A 6573-nucleotide genomic window follows, 5' to 3' on the forward strand; every position below is an offset into this window, starting at 1 on the left:
CCTGCTAGGAAATTTAAGGAGGGTCAATCCAATAGCAAAACACTCAGATCGGCAAACTAGGAGTTCCTATGTAGTTCATACTAGGAGTTCATGTAGGAGCTCCAGTTACTGCATGCTTCATACATATTGTCCCAGTATTCCTTTTAGGAGGGATGGGGGACCTATGAACCTGTGGCCAGGTCATTAAAAGATTCGGGGTGTCAGCCTGTAGACATACATTGGCATAAAGTTATATGTGTGGATTTGAAGGTCACAGAAGGCAAGCCAACTAGTTTTTTGTCCGAATGAGTAGAGGAGCTCAAGAGCAGCTCATGGCATGGGGCAGAGATGCAGCAACAGCCTCCCAGCCACTCCCTCGCTGACCCTTACCAGGAAGCGAGCTTAACATCTGTTCCAGGAAAGCTGGTATAAAACATTCTCAAAGAAAAAACTGCCACGCATATAGAAGAACAAGTCTTGCTGAAGCAGAACCAGCATGGTTTCTGTAAGGGTAAGCCTTGTCTCACCAGCCTGTTAAAGTTCTTTGAGAGGGTCAACAAGCATCTAGATCAGGGGTCAGCAAACCTTTCCAGCAGGGGGCTGGTCCACTGTCCCTCAGACCTTGTGGGGGGCTGGACTATATTTTTTTTTTTGGGGGGGGGGGAAATGAACGAATTCCTATGCCCCACAAATAACCCAGAGATGCATTTTAAATAAAAGCACACATTCTACTCTTGTAAAAACACCAGGCAGGCCCCCAAATAACCCAGAGATGCATTTTAAATAAAAGGACACATTCTACTCATGTAAAAACACACTGTTCACAAGCCGGATTTAGAAGGCGATTCGGCCAGATCTGGCCCCCGGGCCTTAGTTTGCCTACCCATGATCTAGATAGAGGTTATCCACTTGACATTGCTGAGGGAATTTGTCAAAAGTATGCAAAGACTCCTCGGATCACTAAGCAGTGATGGAAAAAGAGGAGAGGTCTTATTATAGATCAATAACTGGTTTAGAAACAGGAAGCAGAGAGTAGGAATAATAGACAGTTTTCCCTATGGAGAGACTTAGAAAGATTATTGGGAGTCCCCCAAGGCAGGGGCAGGGATACCTTCACCAGATGGTTTCTTTCCCTGCACTGAGTGAAGCTTTGATCTGCTCACCTGCGCATGTGTAAGAGCAGCCTGAAGTGTCCATTGCACGGAGGAATTCTGGAGGGTAGGACTCGAACCAATGGCTTCAAGTTACAATAAAGGATTTTCCAACTAAACATCTGGAAGAACTTTCTGATAGTAAGAGCTGTTCAACAGTGGAACGCTCTCCTTCGGGAGGCTGTGGACTCTCCTTCCTTGGAGGTTTTTAAGCAGAGGTTAGATGGCCTTATGTCACAGATGCTTTAACTGAGAATCCTGCATTGCAGAGGGTTGGGCTAAATGACCCTTGTCATCCCTTCCAACACTATGATTCTGTGATTCTAGCAGTAAAATGTCCTTCCTAGTATTTTCTGATGCAGCTTTCAAATGTAATTCTGTGGTTTCTGCTTTCAAATCAGATGGAAGCTTGTTTCAAGAAAAACACATTGAGGAGGAGTATTTCCCTTACGGCTATGGGACACAGATGGATTGTGGCTAACATCGTCATGTGAACCCGGCTTAAAAATATCGGGGGTGGGAGCATGCTGGAGTCACAGTAAACGGTAACATGAACACAACCAATTCTTGCTTCTAACAAGGTGACCCCCACCCCACCCACCCAAAGCTTGGTCTCAGAGATTTAATTCCTGCTAAGATCATTTGTGTCCTGGTTCTCAGGAATAGAACCCCCTTTCTTTACATGGCCTTCACTCCGGGGATCCGGGTTAACAGCCAAGGACTGGCTATAAATTGTAAGGGGGGGGGGGGAATCTGAGTAACAATGATATTTGTCACAGACTTGCTGGAGGGGCATCAGCAAGGTAAGTCCTGGCTGACAAGATAAGGTTTGAACTTCCAGTTTCATACCTCAGTATATTAACTGCTCCCCTACGTTGAATATGAACTCCTTAACTTGTTTGTAACATTAAAAAAGATGGTTGAGAAAGGAGATTCCACGTGAAGCTGCGGAAAGGGTTCATCTCCCAATGAAAACAAATGCATGCCCCAATGAAGAGCGTGCAATGAAATAGATTTTTCAAATCCCTGGGGCTCTTTGGCTTCAGATGAGATACTGCTCCATTTGTTTGGGTTTGTGGGTGTGCAGGAGGCTGTTCTGTTGGCCCCAGCTCTGTTTTGCCTCAGAGAGCAGCAGGATCCGTGCCAAGTGCAACCCTGCCTGCTCATAAACATGTCCAAAAGGGCTGGGGCATAGGGAGGACAAACATGCCAGCGGCTGAACATAAATAAATAAAACCCAGTTCTCCGGCCTCTGTTGGCATAGGGACTCCAGGGAGATCCCTTTCCCATTAATGCTTCTGAACTTTCAGATTCTCCTTGTTGGCTTTTTACTCTCTCTTTCAAGAAGTTTTTTATTATTTCGGGAGGCGAGGCTCTCTGCAGCACACTGTGGGACGTTCTGAAATGGAGTCCATGTGACTCAGTAGAAAGCTCATCATTACCTTGCTGGGTGGCCGGGTCAAGGTCTGTCCAGTCCAGCGGTCTTCATCCTTCCCACACCTGGACCCACCACCTTTAACCAAAACATGCATTTGGGCACCCATTGCTTTCATATCTTTGCAGGGTGGCAGTAGTCTTTGTAGGGTGGTAGTAGTGCTGTTCAGATCCTGAAGCTGAGGCTCCAATACTTTGGCCACCTCATGAAGAGAAGAGAAGAGAAGAGAAGAGAAGAGAAGAGAAGAGAAGAGAAGAGAAGAGAAGAGTGCCTGCCGTGCTCTGGTCACGAAGAGTCGGACACGACTAAACGACTAAACAACAACAAGAAGAAGAAGTAGTGCTATTGCAGCCCTCTGCCTGGTTCCCTGTAGCTTTGCTTCTCACAATGAGGGTACTTCCAGAAGGCCCTCGGTGCTGGACCTCAGCATCTGTGCAGAACGATGGGGGTGGAGACGCTCCTTCAGGTATACTGGGCCGAGGCCGTTTAGGGCTTTAAATGTCAATACCTACACTTTGTGCTCGGAAATGTACTGGGAGCCAATGTAGGGCTGCATGTGGCAAACAGACAGCAAAATCCCCACCTCCAGGCATGAAGGTTCTCTCTCCTAAGCATGTGATAGTCAGGGCAGTGGTTTTCAACCAGTGTGTGCCTTGAATGATCGTCAGGCGTGCCATAGGCAACACTGGCCTCTGTCCCTCTTTCCTCCCCTCCCTCTTCCGATGCCTCCTCTTGTCTCTGCCTCCCAAGGGCTTTTGCAGCTGTTTGTTGCAGCAGCCCTGGAGGCGATTGGTGCCTTTGGGGCTGGCCAGAGGATGCTGGTTGCCAGGAGCTGAGGCAGCCTCAGAGTAAGCAAGCAAGCGGGCGAGGCACCCCAGCCAGCTAGTCCACCAGCCCTTGCTGTTGGGAATGGACGGACAAGTCCCAGGTGCCTGTGGGGCAGTGTGAAGAGGCACCTCTCTTTGGGGCAAGGGGGGGGTGGTAGTTCAGAGACCAGGGCAGCAGCAGCAGCTGCCTGGAGGACTCCCAATGAGAGGGGAGGAGGCTGAGGGAATACTCCACAAGGGAGGGTGTTCAAAAAGGATTAGAGGCTGCCAGCTCTGCAGGCAAGGGGTGACATAAGTGGGCTTTTGAGCCCCACAGGGATGCCACAGAAAGAATGTCAAGGGAGCCATGGACTCAACAAGGTTGAAAACCTCTGGTCTAGGGGTTGGGGGAAAGTGATGGGTCACCAGATGTTGGACTACAACTCCCAAAGTCCCTGGGCCATGCTAGTTGGGGCTGATGGGAGCTGGAATCTTGAAATCCAGAAGCACAATATATTATAGGGTGATTGAAATATTAAGAGTTGTGTGCTTTGTGTTGTTGAAAAACATATCTATTGATTCATTGAGCAATAGATATCCATATACACACATTTTTTAAAAAAAGAATTGACACTCTTGAGTCCATGCAAGTGATGCCCTTCACCTAGATGCCACAGATGATATTTCTTAAGTCCAAATGCATTTGTCAGGTTACTCAAAATATATATTTTGCAACCATGTGCCACCTCCTGAATTTGAAGGTTTTGGGCTAATATACCTTTTATTGTTTTGCAATTAATATTTGGCAGATGTTTCTAGTCAACCCGCCCACGCCTATTTTTCAGCGTGATTTGAATTGGCCATTGTGCCTCTTATAAAAAGTGAAGTGAAGCCGCTCACAGAGAGGAATCTATAAACCAAAATATTGTTCAAAGGAGTCCAAGTGGTTGCTTGCCACAAACTCTTTGGCTAGAGTAAAATCAACACAGAAAGACAACCTGTTCCCAGGCATTGCCCAGGCTGATGTCTTTACTGATAACGGAAGAATTCCAATTCAGGAAGCAGGTGAATTAAGATCTGTTTATTATTTGTACTCCCAAGCTCTTGGTGCTTTTCTAGTCACCCACCCCATTCAATTCCTTAAGCTGTATCTTGTAGCACAAGCGTGCCTCAGAGCACAGTCTCTCTCATCATATAATGTTTAATTAAAAGTGCCAAGAAAAGCAGGCTGGCTACACAACCGCATAGCCCAACCGCAAGGATTTCTATTTACTCCACCCAAGAGAAAAACACGCCTGTAACTTGAAGACTTGCCTGCTCGTTTTCATGTCTTAAATCAAGAGCTTGTGAGAAGAAGAAAAAAGAAATATGCAAAAGAGGGTGACATCTCTTTGGCCTCCCAAATTTATCCCTGAGGCCACCCAGGGAAACTGAGAGTCAAAGAGAACACAATACAGTCATACCTTGTGTTACGTTTGCTTCACGTTGTGGCTTTTCAGGTTACGAATACAGCAAACCCAGAAGTGTTTACTTCCGGGTTCACCGTGCGCACACGCACAGAAGCAATCTGCGAGCTTTGTGAATGCGCAGAAGTGCTCTATTATGCTTCGTGCACATGCAGTTGTGGCGCTCTATTTACAAACAGATTGTGTTCGTAAGTAGAGGTACCACTCTACTTGTGTAGCTTGCAAGTGTAAGTAAAGGTAAAGGGACCCCTGACCATTAGGTCCAGTCATGGCCGACTCTGGGGTTGCGGCGCTCATCTCGCTTTATTGGCTGAGGGAGTCAGCGTACAACTTCCGGGTCATGTGGCTAGCATGACTAAGCCACTTCTGCCAAACCAGAGCAGTGCACGGAAACGCCGTTTACCTTCCTGCTGGAGCGGCACCTATTTATCTAATTGCACTGCATGCTTTCGAACTGCTAGGTTGGCAGGAGCAGGGACTGAGCAACGGGAGCTCACCCCATTGCGGGGATTTGAACCGCCAACCTTCTGATCGGCAAGTCCTAGGCTCTGTGGTTTAACCCACAGCGCCACCTGCATCCCTCAGCTTGCAAGTGTATCAATGGTTAAAACAAAAACAAAGTGTGGGGCCAATTTTAATCAGGGATGCAGCACATGCAGATAGATTTAACATTTCACTCCCTAGCTGTGATCCTGACAAAAATGCCACCCCATTCTACCTAACAGTAGGCCTGGTCCTTAGTGGTGCCAAGGGGTCCTCACAGCTAGCCATCCATGCTACTTTCTGTGACCATCTCATACGGAGGACATAGATCTCTGTCTTTCATGCTGGCTTTGCTTGTACATTATGCCAAGTTCCTTCAATAAACTAGTGGCCTGCTTATTTCCGTTTATGGGTGCCTGTCTCTTTCTTCCTCCCATGACCAGACTACCTTCCTGGTCTTCTGTGGCAAGATTCCATTGCCTCCAGGCCTTCAGAGCAATAAACTGGGTTTGGTTTGGGTCTTGACAGAGAACCTAGTGCCGGCTGGAGGTTTCCTCTCATTGCAACACACCCTGATCTGCACATTTAGAGGCCTTCCAAGATGTGAAGTTTGAGCAGATGCCCTTGACTCCTTAGCCACAAAACTCCACACACGCAACAACAACAAAAGCAGAGAAAGCACATTTTATTCTCCTGGGAGTTAGCAACTGCTAATCCAGACAGCTCACTAGAGCAATCCAAAACCTGCCTGGCATTAAAAGCAAACAAAAACAAAGCCTTCTCCTTTCCACCAAAAAGAGTCGTACCAATCTTAATGGTGGGTACGAAACCAGAGAGAGAAAACCTGGACACTTTGACAGCTGGCAATGGTTAATATTTATGGACTTTTTCTGTGATAAGCGGAAGAGCCTTTAAAAAATAATAATAATCCAGGAGATTCGGAGTGATGAGGTGTCTCTGAATCAAGTCAGCGTTGGTCTATGTGATCTGAAGTATTTCTCTTACCGGTATTTGGAGCATAAAATCCTATCACTTCTGCCCAACTGTCATGTCCAAGTAACCCTGCTCAAGACAGCTTGGGAGCAAGAGGCAACCGGCACTTGGCTTCCTTCCCCCTACAAGTCAGCACGACAATGCAGTGCCTATTGCTCATTCGATTCTGGCAAAGGAGGATGGGTTGATGGGATGATAAGAGGCAGGGAACCAGAAACAGACAATGCTGCCATTACTATTTCGTAGAAGAAATGCATTCC

Source organism: Podarcis muralis, chromosome 12 (genome assembly GCF_964188315.1).
Source record: "Podarcis muralis chromosome 12, rPodMur119.hap1.1, whole genome shotgun sequence".
NCBI lineage: Eukaryota > Metazoa > Chordata > Lepidosauria > Squamata > Lacertidae > Podarcis > Podarcis muralis.